Here is a 14,742-nt window from a genome sequence, read left to right on the forward strand (position 1 = left end):
TGAATCAAATCCAACCATAAACCTGTTGTTCTTACACAGAAGTAAGTGAAGCACTATATTTGGAAGCTGAGCAGCTGTCTCCTGTTCTGAATGAGCTGTTCTTTGCTATCAAGCCTCTAAAAGAAGGATCATTAATTAACTAGAGAACCTGCCTTGATCAGAGGTGCTGAGCTCCCATCCCCACCAACCACCCAGCAGGCATTTGAATGCAGAATAAAACTCCTCCGCACAGAAGGTGTAACTGCACGAAACGCAGGCTGGGAGGTTGTGTTGGGAGCACAATGTGAGTGCTCACTCGCGTGACTGTTGGAGTAGGCGCGACTCTACCAGCGCAGCGGCTGTAGCTGTGCCGGGGTGTCCTGGACTGGGTGAGTGGCAGAATGGTCTTCCTCCTTCGTGCTTGAGCAGACCTTCGGGACACAGTCACCCATCTGGGTATTGCTGGGTGACAAGTCTCTGCTCAAGGGTGAATTTCTTCCTTGGAGAAAGCTGGTGACCTGAAGAACCCCTGGTTTGCTCTTCCCTAGAGCAGTCTCACTGCGATTCTTGTCTGCGTGAGCGGTCTGTGGTCTTTCCTGTATTGCACAGATGGTAGAGACTCACATTTCAATGGTCCTGCTTATTATGGGCTTTTGGGGTTTTGACCCTGATATGAGATGAAATGGCTGAGTACTTGGTATTAATGTTGGTCAGCAAACAAGAAAGCTAAGTGGTCCCTTGTTAGCGATGGCAAAGATAAAGGTTGTGTGGTAAAGTTTCATTGGATCAGGGACAGCCCTGACCTTCACCCAGCAAGGAAATTGGCTGGCTCGGGTTGCCTGTCCATCTTTAAGCCTGGCTTATCTCTCAGGTAAACATAAAATGCATAAGGAGCTGTAGTAAGTGAATCTCTTCTACTGGCTTGATAAGAGTGTTGGGCATTGGTCCTAAAAGTAACACACCAGCAGCTTCCATGGAGGGATGAGCTGTGAGAAGCTGGAGGGCAGAAACCGTGAAGAAAAATGCTGGAGATGCAAGAGGAGCCTGTGACATACGAGGCTGTGCTCTTGACCTTCAAGTTATGATTCACATATGTTGCCATTATTTGAAGCCTGTCAAGAAATCCAAAGCGAGGTCATGCGCACTGGCTGAAAAAATGTTCAGAGCTATGTTTGTGGCACGGGAGGTGGTAAGTGCAGCGTGTCCGTGAACGGCTGCTGCTGGGCTGTGTCTGTCCATACGTTGTCACTGGTGATGCTGGGAGCCACGTGTTGTGATCTTAAAGTTTACCTGTACATTAAACTGTTTCATTCTATCCCGTAATTCATGGGTCTCCTAGTGAAGGGCTTTGCTTCGTGGAGCCGTTGAACAGCTGTTGCGTTGTGAAGTTGTGTCTCTCCTTAACTCTTATTCACATATAGCTCAAAGAGGAAGAACAAATAAGGTCGTCTGCTTTTCCGCCTTTCAGTGAGATTTTCTGCTTTTTACCATGTGGGAGCAGGGTATCTCTTTCGCTTGTCCCACCCCTTCAAAAGAGACCATCAGAATCCGATGCGGTGTCAAGTTCTAGGGCTGGCTTAGCTCAGTGGTTTCGCTTTAGCGCTTTGTCAGGCAGTGAAATAGTTCTCATTGTGGTGTTCAAAACAGCAGTGCTGCCTTCTGAATTACCATCTAATTAAATGAAAGCAAAAACTCAAAAGCAAGTGAGCTTTCTGCATCTCTTGTTGCATAAGAAAAGCTGTTTTAGTTGACCTAAAAACCAACATTGAAAACCAGCCTGAAGAGAGATGCTTTCCTCCTAGCTCTGTGGGCAGTTCGCAGCAGTTGCTACTGTTCTTGGAGAGCCATTCATGTGGTGGCAGCTGCAAACCCTCTTCAAAACAGTTACTCCTTTGAGACTTGCTTCCCTTTTGCTTGATGGTTGGAGGAACCCTGCTGTGGAGACAAATAATTAGAAAGAAAAGATGGCAGCTTAATGATTATTAGCTTCTTTTTGATGCAGTCCGTGGTGAAGCAGGGCTGAGATCCGGCTAGTGTGCGTCTCAAAGCTGTGGCTGCATCTCTTGCTCAGAAGATTTACCGCGTACGCCGCGTTAACTTGCAGCCTCTGTGGACCTACAGAACACACTGAACTTACAGAGTTATATTATTTATTTCAGTAATAAACCTTTTTCACAGCGTCAGAGCGGACGACTCTTAGCAGTTAACTGTGACAGTGGCAACAGTTCAGATGAAGCATGCTTCATGCCCTCTCCTCCGTGTCTCTCCATCCCTACCCACAGCTTTCCTCTACGACTTCTGATTTCTCCCCTCCTCCAGCACTTGGATTCTGCCTATAAATCTGAACTACTTTGGGCTTTCTTTATAAAATGAGCATGAAAAGATACGACCTTAAATAAAGCCTCAAAATGCTTTATTTTATAAAGCTCCAGAAAAACTGGCAGCAACGTGATGCTGTCCTCTGGGATCTTGTCCTATTGATATTAATCTTTTTGAAGCTGGTATCCATGACTGCTGGTTTCAAAGGTTAATATACTGCATTTCAACCAAGCTGAGAAGTCTTTTTTTTTTTTATTTGTGATATGGAAATGGGCACCAATTAACCATTAATCATTTCTGCACCTGCAGAAATGCCTCTCTCAGCAGACTTTGGCTGTGCTGTATTAGGTTGTGGGATCATCTGTAGAAAGGTCTCGGGGTGATGAGTCTGATCCAGTTAGTAGCTTAAGACAAACCCTGCAAGGTCCAAGGTGGTAGCAGGTAGGGGAAACAGCACTGAACAAGGTGGTATGGAGCTTCAACTCTTATTTCTGGAAGAAATAAGGTAGCCTGTGCTCTGTTTAGAAGTTGTATTTGCTCTCCGTAGCTGAAGTTGTAATTAAATAAATGTTAGGCCTTGCCAGGTGTCCCTCGCTGATGTGCAGGTCTAGCCTGCAGTAACAAGCTGCTGTCAGTAGTCTGGTGCTGGGTTCGTGGCTTGGGTGAATTTGCTGCCTGGCCTTTGGATTACCCGTGATGTGTTAGTACAGACTAGAGGCCTCTCCGCCAAGTCCCTAGCTCTGACTGGCTGCTAGGTACACACTGGTCCTAAATAAACCCTGATCTGGAAACTTTCCTTCCCTGAACCAAAGAGCTCTGAGTATTTTGAAGCCAAGCGATGCTCTTTGCCCAAATTGAGACTGTAACAGCATGGAGTCAAATCTGCGCTTGAGCAGCCCCTTGTGAAGGCTTCACCTCACCGGTGCCTTTCTGGGGAGAAGCTGCAGTTCAACAAAACACCAACCCGGTGTTATTTCAATAGACCAGAGCCTCTCCTCGCTGCAGTTTGACTTCTTATCCGTTCAAGGAGTAAATCAGCCACTGACGTCCTTTGTTTGTGGTGTGGCTCTTCTGCCTCCCTGCCTCAGCGCTGGTCCCTAGGTGGCACTAACTGTTATTTTTGGGTTTATTTCAACAAAGGCTGCATAGCTGAGCTTGTCCCCCGCTGAAGTGACAGCTGCATCTCTGGCCAAGCTGGCTGTTCTTGTTCTCTTTAGGAGGCTGGCGCAAGGGCTTGGACTTCCTCCTGCTGCCCAAGCATAGAGGTTTCCAGCAGTGTCTCCTGGAATTTATTAACGAGGGGCAGGAGTCGAGCACTCTTGGTGAGCAGCACGCTCCTCTGTTTTGAGTTGTGTCTTCACTCACACTGCTAGGGAATGAAAAACTGTTAAATGCTTGAAATGAGGGAGAGCTCGCTACCTGATGGAGGTCAGCGTGCCGTTGGGCTGGCTGTGTCTCTTGCGATGACTCTTTCCATGGCTCAGGCCATTTCTTGGGCTGTTTCTGGAGCTCAGGCTCGTGCCACGCTGATTCTACCTTTTCCTGTGCCTGCACTACTTGTATTCACAGCGTCACCTATAATCTATTCTCCAGGCTTTTTAAAGCACTTTCTAGATCCTTTAAGTGCAGCCACTCGTATGTTTAATACTTCCTACCCATACTTAAGGGGAAAATATTTTCTCTCTCAATATGGAAACATTAAGCGTATGAAAACTCGATCCTGCAATCTGAAGCTGACCTCCTTTAATCTTTAAATGGTGCATCTTGGCAGAAATGTGCTTTACGCACCATCTCTAAGCCCTGGAACAAAGCTGAATTTCCAGGGAGCTGTTCTTCCCTGCACTGGCACGCAGCCTGCAGAGAGCTGATGCTCCTCTTCATCTATTTTGTTCTTGTTCTTGGAGCTAGTCTGCTGTGCTGCAAGGCACTGACTCAAGTGAACATCGACTTCACGCATCGACTTCAGTTCCAGTAGGGAACTAGACAGAAAAGGACAGGAGAAGCAGCTTGGATTTAGCAAAACTTGAGGTTAACTGCCATGATGCTAAGTGGGATTACAATAGCAAAATCGCTTGGTCTCTTAACTGTGGAAGGTGCTGCTTGGCCCCTTAATGACTGGCTCGACAATGAACCGATTGCTGGTTTTGGAGAGTGCTCCATGGGCTGGACTAGATTTGATCTTTGGTTAAATACTTGTTACAGAGCCAGGTAAGTGTAGACGTCCCAGGTTGCCTCCACTGCGCACACACGTGTCGTAGCAAAGCGGTGCAGCGTGTTCTAGTCCTTCGTGAAAAGTTCTTGAGTTTGCAAGTGAGCGTGTCAGAGGCTTTTCCTGGCAGTGAATTCTGCTGTGCCTGCTGCTTCACGTGCTAAATCGAGGGGTGAGCACGGGAGAAACGCAGCGTTAGCTGAAGCACCCCTTCCTTCTAGGTAAATCATTGACCTGAAATATCTTTGTTCTTGATCAACGTTTTACAGTAAAACAAAGCTTGTGAAGCCGAAGGGAGATTTCCTTTACACCTCATTCTGGCTCTCTGCTGGCAGCCAAAGCAGCACTGCTGATGGTGACGGTAAATCTCGGAAGAGGAGCCCAGGGCAGAGGGCCAGTAGCTGGCAAAACTGAGCCATCTGCTCTCCTCCCACCTTGTTTGCTCTTGTGAAATGGCTGCTGCTGCTCTGGGGACCGTCACTTGCTAGCAAAATGTGTGAACGTGGCACGTAAACGGAATATACCTATTGTGTGCGTACAAACCTATGTGTAATACAGACACCTCCAGCTTATTTAGAGCAGGAGTGGAGAAATGATTCAGTTGACCAGCTTCGTTTCTTTGTTTTCCTAGAACTTGGCGTAATCCTGACTATTTCTCTTCACCTTAAATCCTGCTTGCTTTGGGGGAGGGAGCACCGATACCAGTGTGATGCACGATTCCTTTGTTTAGATTGGGAATTCCTCACGTAGAGAAGCTCCTCGGGGTGAGGAGAGCTCTGTGCAGTTTATTATTTGTGCCAGTAATGCTCTAGGCATAGTGTTCACCAGCGCTGGTGTAAACTGGGAGCCCTGTTTGGCAACAAATCCTACCAGCAGTGCATCCTGTGGGGCCCTGCAGGGCACTGAATCACCTTACAAAGGATTTTTTTTTTTATGAAGAACTTACTTGAGCTAGATTTAATCTACTGTCTAGATGCTCTTGAGATGCTAGAGCGTGTACTTCTGAGCCGCTTGCTAGCTGCATGCACATTAAACAGGCAGAGGGTAGGGTTTGGCATCGTTCTCCGTTGTGACCCAGTTGATTTGCACTGACTGAGTCCGACGGGATCTGAGCACTCACCAGCTGGCCTTGAAGCTTGCAAAGAACAGCCTCTGCCTTAGAGACCGCAAACACGTGCCTAAAATGAATATAATTCCTCTCCTTATTCCTATATCCAGCAGCCGAATACCAAGAAATCCTGACTTATTAAAATAATTCCCAATCTCTAATTGACTCCTGTAAAGCGACTTAAACCAGCTATAACTGGGAGGGTTCTTTAAATATTTGCAATCTGGGCTTGGCACGGGGCAAACTGTTCTTATAGTGAAGGATTTAAGAAATTTCCTTTACTTCCTATGCGATTTCAGAGGGCAGTTTGGGGCTGTGTAGGAAGGAAAAGGTTAGAAGCTAAGCCAGCGATTTACAGCAGAAGTGTGGGGTTGATGGTGCTATTTCCATATGCAGAAGAGTGGGGTTTTTTTTTTGTTTTTCTTTTTTTCTGCTCCCTACAAAAGAATCATCATAGAATGGTTTGGGTTGGAAGGGACTTACAACAACAAAAAACTCCTACAAAAGGATTCCTTTGCCCTAGGTTCAAATTCCCCTACCCCAGAAGAACATTTTCAAGGTGCTCTCGTGGCACAGACCATGCACCTCTTTTCATGTCCGATGACTCTACTGCTCTTAAGCTTCTCTTGCCATTTGAAATCTTGGCCGTTTGTTTGGGCTCTGAAGAGGTGACAGTGCCCTTTGCCCTCGTGCACAGTGCGTATGGCAGCTTGCACTAGTGCTCCCTGATGCTTCACCTGGGAAACAATGGCTCAAAATACGGGAGCTGCTGTTCCCTGCACTCCGATGCTGGCAGATGGAGTTGGGGATCATGTGGTGATCCGAGCATGGTGCATGACGTGCCGTGTGGTGTTAAAGCAATGTTTTGATGGAACTTTTTGTTGCCTTGGTCTCTTCTCCATGTAACCTGCAACCTGCCATCGGTCAGCGTGTGCGCGTGCTAGGACAAAGCAGTGTGGTTTTGTTTGCTTATTTTTCTTAATTGCAAGAAGCTGTTGCCAACTCCTCGCATCCAAAAATTGTGGCTTCTTTGCTCAGTGGTTTTATCCTTAAAGCCCTTTGGACTCACGTTTCTCTTCTGACACAGTCTGTTTTCAGCCCATCTGTGGGTGAGCTGTAGCAAAGGCAGCAGTTCTTGTGGTGGGTCAGCACTAAACACCTGAGCCTCCTCCATTCACAGCCTGGGCTATTAAAATGTGTTAATTTAATGCCGTGGGGAGTGAAGTTGGAGCTCCAGGGCATGTTTTGGGGGAACTGCCTGTCCCTGGTGTAGGAGCAGCAGCTTACAGCCACCAGACCTTTCCCAGCTGGTGTCTTTGAATCAAACGTGCTCATCTGAGTCCAAGGAAAACACCAGATAGTCCAGATTTAAGGTGAAAATACCTCTCTTTCCTCCAAATAAGGAGCTTTTCACAGGCGATCTCAACACTGAGACAAGGGGGGAGTTACCCCATTCTGCATGCTTCAGCAGAGCTGAGTATCTTAACGCTTGGTGTTGTAGGCTTATAGAGGAGAAGGGGTAAATAGCAATGTGAAGTGTGTTAATTTTTCTGGAAAATTGGGTTTGTTTGGCTCCCATTTAGCACGAGTGTCCTTAGTGTGTGAGTGGTCCTCACTAGGTCAGTACTAACGAGGGCTTCAGTGTGAGGATGAAGCTGTCCCAACCAGGGCACGCATCAGCCCAGGATATTACCTGCTGATGAGGAGGTAGGATGGTTGCTCTCCATGCAAGCAAAATAACGTGCCTGAGAGCTTAATTCTCTTTGGGAGGCAAAGGGCGAGGCCTCGGTGTCATGAGTCTTTGGGGGTTGTGTAAATATTTGAGAGGGATTTGGCCCCCCTCCGTGCTGGCAGCAACCTCGCTGGAGCCCCGTGGAAGCACTGACGAGAAGCTGGGCAGCATTTTGCTCTGGTGAATGCAGCAGGGAGAGCTGGACAGCTCTGGTTAACAACAACAACAACAACTACTTATAATTTGGCTGTAGGTGATGAAAAGCCACTCCGTGCAGTTTCAGTGCCGCGGGCAGGTCGCTCTCCTCGGCGGGGTTGTGCCGGTGCTCCTGTTTTGGCACGTTCACCGGCGTGGCCGTGGGGTTTTCTTGCTGACCAAGCGCTCGCCATCTCCATTGTGGCTTTAGCGGCTCGGCCATTGACTGAGCCAGCACCTGTTCGGTTCCTAACGGCCTTAGGTTTAATAAAACAAAGAAAACCCCAACCTCCCTCCGTTCTGAGGGCCCTCCCGTCTGAGCTGGGCCACAACTTTATCTGGGAGACGGCGAACTGTATTTAAAATCTAGGTCACGGAGGGAGGAGAGAGCAGCCCCGTTACCGGCAGGCAGGGCCCCTTGCGTACCGGTTCCGGGCGGCGCCACATGATCGCGGCCCCTTCCTTCTCCCGCCGCCCCCATCGGCTTAGCGCCGGGCCGGCGGGGAGGGCTGCCGGTAATCCTGTCCGTTCAGCCTCCCGCGGCGCGGGGGTGTTTTTCCGCCGGGCTGAGGGAGGTGGCTGAGGCGGGGTAGGGCCGCCGGTCCCTCAGGGCCGCCCGCGGGCTCCGAGACGCGGCCTTGGCCGGGGTTCGGCGCCCGTGGGCGCCCGTGAGGGAGAGAAACCGGAGAGGGCGAGTGGGGGGAAGCCATGAGGGGGCGCGCCCTCCCGCTCCCCCTCACCCTCCCTGCAGCCGCCGTTTCCCCTCCGCCAATAGCGAGGCGGCGTTCGCGCTCCGCCCCCTGCTCTCGGCCAATGGGAACTTACTATAGTGTTGTGGGCGGGGCCGGGGGTGCGCGGGGCGGAGGGGCAGAGCGGCGGGGCGGGAGGCGGCGGCACCGGTACCCGGGCGGAGCGGGCTGGGTGCGGAGCGGAGCGGGGCGGCACGACCCCCGAGGCGCCGCACCGGCGGCGGGGGCCCCTCTGCGCGGCCCGGCGTGAGGGCGGCGGGCGCGTAGGTGGGTGCGCGCGGGAGCGTGTGCGTGTAGCTTGTGTGTGGGTGCGTGTGCGCGCGCGGCGCGTGTGAGTGTGTGTGTGTGCACGCACGGTCTGCGCGCGCATGGCTTGTGCACGGGGTGCGCGCGTGCCCGGTGTGGCGGTGCGTGCCCGCGGCCTCTGCGCTGTGTGGGCATGTACGGTATGTATGTATGTGTGTGTGTGTATGTACGTATGTATGTGTGTGTGTGTGCATGGTGTGTGTGTGTGCCCGCATGCGGTGCATGTGTCCGCGCGTGCACGGCGTGTGTGCGAGGTGTATCTGTGCACGCGCCGTGCCTCTGTGCGTGTAAAGAGTGGGTATGTGTGGGTGTGAGTATACCTGCACGGGCTGCACACATACAGCGTGTGTGTGGTGTCCCTGGGGCGCATGGTGTATCTCCGCTGCGGCGTGTGTGTGCACAGTGCACGTGTGTGTGCAGCCTGTGTGTATGCGTGGTGTATCTGTGTGTGCACAGCGTATGTGCGCACGGTGTATCTGTGTGTGTGTGCGTGGTGTATCTGTGGGCACAGCATGTGTGCACATTGTATGTCTGTGTGCATGGTGTAACTGTACAGTGTGTGTGTGCACAATGTATCTGTGTGTTCATGGTGTATCTGTGTGTGCACCACAGTGCGTGTGTGTGCACAGTGTATCTTGTGTGTGCACAGTGTGTGTGTGCACGGTGTATCTGTGTGTGTGTGTGCATGGTGTAACTGTGCAGTGTGTGTGTTCACAGCGTATCTGTGAGTGCACAGCGTGTGTGTGCACAGTGTATCTTGTGTGTGCACGGTGTGTGTTCACGGTGTGTCTGTGTGCACACAGCGTGTGCGAGCTCTCCGTGGGGGTGCATGTGTCATGGAGAACCGCACGCCCAAAGGCTGAGGCTCAGCCGGAGCCGGGCTCTGCAGGAGGGGAGAAGAGGGGGGACAGTGAGATGGGGGGACACAACGCGGCGGGGCTGGCACCCAGCGTCCCCCTTTGTGGGGCGGTGGGAGCCCAGGGCTGCCGGCGGCCGAGCCGGGGTCCTCAGCTCTGCCTGGAGTCCATTGTGCAGGAGGAGGAGGAGGAGGAGGAAGGAGACATGGCGGGGAAGAGCTCCGGGCTCTGCAAACCGGTGGGGCCCCGCTCGCCCACCCGTGGGACGAACGTGGGTGCCGAGGTCTCGCACCAGCCGGGTGAAGGCTCTTTCCTGCCCGTGCACCCCGCTTCCCTCTGAATTTCAGCTCAAGAAAACCCCTCAGCCCATGGGAAGCAACGCTCTGCAGCTAAAAGGATTTGCCGCCAAGGTGTATTTTTATTTTTTGTCTCCAGCAAGGCAACGTTTGCAATGAAAACAACTCAAAAGGGCCTGGAATGAGTTAAAATTGCACCTTGACCGCATCTGTGAGTGCCGCGTCTGTAAACATCCCGAGAGCTTGAGAGGTTCTTGGGGAGAAGGAGTGAGCTCCCCTCTTTGTGCCTTCTGGGGGGGCTGATGCTGGGGAGGGGGCTGTGGGTGCCTAAATGTTTGTTCAAGAATTGCATGTCTAGCAGCAAAGAGAAAATTTCCTAGAGACCGTGCAAATTGTGGGGCAGGTGTTGTGCTGGAAATTATAGTTCGGTTATAATTCCGTTCTTTGTGTTAATATAATTCAGCGAAGATGCTGGTAAACATACAAAGAAGCAAAGCAAAATCTTATTTCTGAATAACAGCACAATTTTTTTTGCTCTTTATTTAGGATTTTAAGGCTTTCTAAATGCGCTGGGTTTTGTTTGCCTAAGTTAGGTAGATCTGGAGGGACGGTCCTTCCGATGAGTTGATTCTTATTTCACAATGGAGTGACTGAATGTAAAAATAATCCCTGTAAGGTCTCGGGATGGGGAGGAGAAGCGCCGGTGTGTCGGTGGGGGAGGCGGCGGGCTCTGACCTGGCTGCTGTCGCTGTTCGTCGCTGCGGCGATGCTGTGGTGGTTGTTAACGGGGGATGTCCTGCTCGCGGTGCGTGTCGGGTGCCAACGGTGCTAATTTGGTGTTTATTTTTGTACATCGTGGTGCCAACCTCTGGCACCTTCACTTACGTTTTGGTGACAATTTGGAGCCTTGGGTGTGATTTCAAAGGCAGCGGGGCCCTTGGCGTATCTCTGCTGACATGGCCTTAATAAGGATTTTCTAGGATTCCCGTGGACAGGCATAATCTGCTGCAGAAGGTAAATATCAGGGTAAACATAGCGCTCCTTACCTTTAAAACTCAATTAGAGCCTCATGAAACAGAGGGAATGTTTGGGTTTTTTCCTGACATAAATGCATTAATTATTTCCTGTATCAGTTTAGATTAAAAGAACAGGAATTACCTGTGTTTTTATCTGATCTCACCATTGCAATTTAAACCAAATTCTTAGCAGAAGCAAAGCATTTGTTGGGAAGGCAGCGGTCTCTCTCCTGGTGAGGGGAGGAAGGACTCGACTCAGCCTGTTTCAACACACTGTGTGTTCCCAAAGCCTGAAAACGCTTTGGACAATGATACTCCAAATCGACAGCTCCCGTCTCCGGTAGCGCGCTGCCGGCTGCCCGCGTGCTCCGCATGAGCGGACGCGCTGTGTTCACTTGACAGCGTTTGATTTTCACCGAGAGGTGAAACATACCCATTCCGACGGCCCATTTACTGCTTGTCGAGCAAATATTTGAGTTGATGGGAGGCAGGTTGGTAGATATGTTGCTTCTCTGCTAAGCAGCCGCGTTTACAAATTCATTCATTAGGGATCAAAGCGTTGCGGTGCCGGGATAGCTTGCAGGCTTCCAGCCATGAGATGCTGGGATGCTCCGTGTGCTTTGATGTGTTGATGGGTGGATGATGGTGTTGGGAATGTGGCATGTAACGTGCTGGAATAAAATTATATGTACACAAGTGTTGCTGATGGGAGGCAGTGGCTCTGTACTGGGTTTTCACACAGAGTTATTTAGTGTCTCAAAGGAATCTTGGCTTTTTGGGGTCTATAAGTAAAACCTCTGGATCTTCATCCTCAGGGCAGTTCGTGGAGGTGTTGGTTGTGTGTCCACAGCATCTGGCCAGGGGTTTCTCATTAATCGCCTTTCCTTGGTGCCATCTCTAATGAGAGGTGTTTGATGAGACCCTTTTCATTTGAGGGGGCCATGGCAGTACCCGTTGTGCTGCAGAGCAGGTTTTTCTTCAGCCTCTTACTGCCACATCTCATCTATTTCTTGGAAAAAGCCTGAGAAGTTTGTGCAGCTCAGAGATGCTGTGGATGCGGAGAGCTCCGGGCTCTCTCCAGATGTCTGGGTCAGGGGATCTCCTGGCATAGAGAAACTCAACTGGGGTGCTTCCCACCCTACTGGGGTTGGAGGCGTGCATGGCTCTGCCGATGGGGAGCTCGAGCCGGGCTGTATTTGTGTGCCCCACTGGGTTTGTCTGGCCTTGCTGTGCTTGCTGAAGCTTCTTTTACCTTCATGGTAACGAGCGGTGATGAATCAGAGGTGTTGCTTTAATAAGGTAGTCTTTGAGGGGCCTGCAGCAGCCCTATGGATGCAAATAATTTCCTATTATAAACCTTATTTTGTGTTTTTAAGCTCTGCTGCAGATCTACTGGCTTCTTCCTAACCGCGGTTCACCCCCATGCAACTTTTCTGGAGCGTTAAGAAATGGCAGATACTCAGATCGCTCAGACTTGGAGCTGTGTTTCGTTGCTGTCGTGCGTCTCTGGGGAAGCTCGACATGAAGCTTTGCATCTCGAGTGGAAATTGCACTCTGGGCTCGGTGATCTTTTGCAATGATTGTTCTGCTTTCTTGGTGCTTGGCTTTTGCTGTAATCTTGTGTAGATTAAGCAGGCGGCTCTACGTAAAGATTTCACCTTCTGCTTCTCAGCTGCTGCGCTGTTTTGATCAGTACTGTGGTTCCTTAAGTTGCAAAGAACTGTAGGATGCGGCATAGCAGGGATTTATCTTTGTCCGTCGGATGGATTAGGTAGGAATGGTCATGGCTTGTGCTTAATCCAGATTAATATTATTAGTTTCTTTACGTTCAGTCAGTTGTTTACGCTCGTTTTCTGTTTATGTGAATTTTTGCTTGTGTAATGCCGCTAACATTATGGATTAAAAGCAAATACTTTTAATTTGTCTGTGTAGATGGACTAAATCTCTTTTTTTTTTTTTTTTTAATGAAGCAGTTCCGCAGAAAGGAAAATTGCATGGGCTTGGGGTGTGTGTTTCAAGCACTCGTCCTCTTCCAGGGCACGCTCCTCCAGACTGTGCTGCCGTTCTGGGATGGGCTTTTTAAACAAATCCCCACGCCAGCTTGCTTTCACCGCTGTGCTCAGAGCAAGTGTCTGCAGCAGTGGTGTGTAATTTATAATTTATTAAGTCGCACAGCACTTGAACTCCGGTGCTTTTGGAGAGGACTGAGTATTTTGTGTCTCCCTGATCTCCATGCAGAGCTTGGAAGGCGTAGGAAGAAGAGCAGCTCCGGGGAGTGATTTTGCTTGCAGTGCGTTTGTGGAGGTGGCAGAGCTCCGTGGCTGGCTGGTCGCGTGCCATGGCCGTGGCCATCGTGTCGTGTGCTTCCCTCCCATGCGTGTAGTTTTGGAGAGCGGTCCCTTCTGTCTGTTGGCGAGGGTGAGTGCCGTGGGATGTCAGATGGGCTTTCTGGCACGTTCACACTGTGAAATAATGTCCTCTGTGGCCACCCGAGGAAACCTGCAGCCCAGCCTTGGGGAGGAACCTTTGCTCTGCCCAAACCGAGGTCCTTCTTACAGGGATCAGGTCAGCTTGAGTTGTAACTGCAGCAAAATATGCCGTGGATGGAGCCCTGCGGATGGAGACTCAGTTTGGGAGCAGCAGGAGAAGATTTGGGCTAGTTAGCTGTTTCTATGAAAAACCACAATTCCTTTGAACCTGCGGGTCACCGGTTGTAGGCTGATTATTCCCCCCCCCTTCCCCGCCCCACGTAATGCGTGTGTGTGAGAGAGATAATTAAAAGCTTTTAGTTAAATAAATAACTAAGCTGCTCACGCGGCTTTATAGTAAAATTGCGGAGCCAAACGCTTGGAGGTAGAAGATGGCGTGTGCTGCTGCTGGTCCCGCAGCATCTCCTCCACCTTCCCGTGCCAGCGCAGACCGGCATGGTCTCAGTGCAGGATTGCATATGGGTTTCACCCCCCTCCCAGGGCCTGCATATCGCTAAATATGAGAGAAAGCTGCCTGCTAAGTGGGAGCAGTCCCGTCCCATTGTGTACAGGGCCCCAGGCTGTATTTATTTCCTGCTATTCAAACTCTGCTCTGAAGAAAGGATTAATAATTCCCGCTCGGGTTCATCTGCGATGCCTGGGTTCAAATGCATCAACAGCACGAGCTGGTCTTTGCAGTTTGTTTGTGAGAGGGGGCTGGATGCTTCGGGACAGGTAATGGTATAAACCTCGAAGGGCGGTTTGGTTTTATCCCTTAGACTCGGAGCATGGTGGAACATTTTGTATTCAAGCCCTGGTTTCTGCCTCTGTGAGCTGCCCCAGTGCCTCAAGCCAGGCACTCGGAAAATGAGAAACACGCAGCTGGTGACCATTCCTGGGGAGTTTTCAGCCTCATTCGTCATTGGGCAGGGGCTGGTTCATGGAAGGGTGAAATCTTTCAGGTCCAGCTTCAGCTGCCAGAGCTAGGAAATGTTTCTCCTCCCGCAGCCCTGCCTTACTTGCTGCCTTCCAGTTCCTGAAACAAATGATCAGAGGGACCTAAAACCAAATATCCCTGATTTCTCCTCTTAATGTGAGGGTGAGAGGAGAGCAGGATGCCTCGGGGCTTTACGGGAAGATGCAAATTTTAAGAGGTGCAGAGGCAGCTCAGGGTGGCATTTTGCAGTCTGACCAAAAAACCCCTTTCAATCCCCAAACAAAACCTGTTAGTCTGTCTTTTAAATACCGCATTCTGCCTGCACATATTTTTCTAGTCCTGTTTGCAGCATCATCTTGATGTGCACATCAGTTGTTAGAGATGCGAGCCGGTGGGACCCTACAGGGATGCAGCCCGTTGGGCAGACAGGGGAGAAGAGCCGTGGTGAGCTGTAACCCTCCCCAGCCAAGGCAGCCCTCCTGTTCTTCGTATAAATGAACACACAGTTGTTTGTTCTGTCTGAAAAATCTTAAAATCCAGCATTAGGCCAAAGATTCTTGCGTTAGGAGCC

General features: G+C 50.4%; 1 protein-coding gene across 19 annotated transcripts in view; it reads left to right on the forward strand.

Annotated features, from left to right (window-relative positions):
* The window catches only part of EPB41 (erythrocyte membrane protein band 4.1), a 97,739-nt gene that overhangs the window by 10,289 nt on the left and 72,708 nt on the right, over positions 1-14,742 (forward strand). For 16 of the 19 annotated variants that reach the window (XM_068417837.1, XM_068417818.1, XM_068417822.1 and 13 more), the window contains exon 2: positions 4,777-4,868. The exons of the other annotated variants lie outside the window; for them this stretch is intronic. The gene's annotated coding sequence lies outside the window, so the exon portion shown is untranslated. The remainder of the gene's footprint in view (positions 1-4,776; positions 4,869-14,742) is intronic. 19 annotated transcript variants of the gene reach the window in all.

Source organism: Nyctibius grandis, chromosome 24, assembly GCF_013368605.1.
Source record: "Nyctibius grandis isolate bNycGra1 chromosome 24, bNycGra1.pri, whole genome shotgun sequence".
In the NCBI taxonomy this organism is placed as follows: domain Eukaryota; kingdom Metazoa; phylum Chordata; class Aves; order Nyctibiiformes; family Nyctibiidae; genus Nyctibius; species Nyctibius grandis.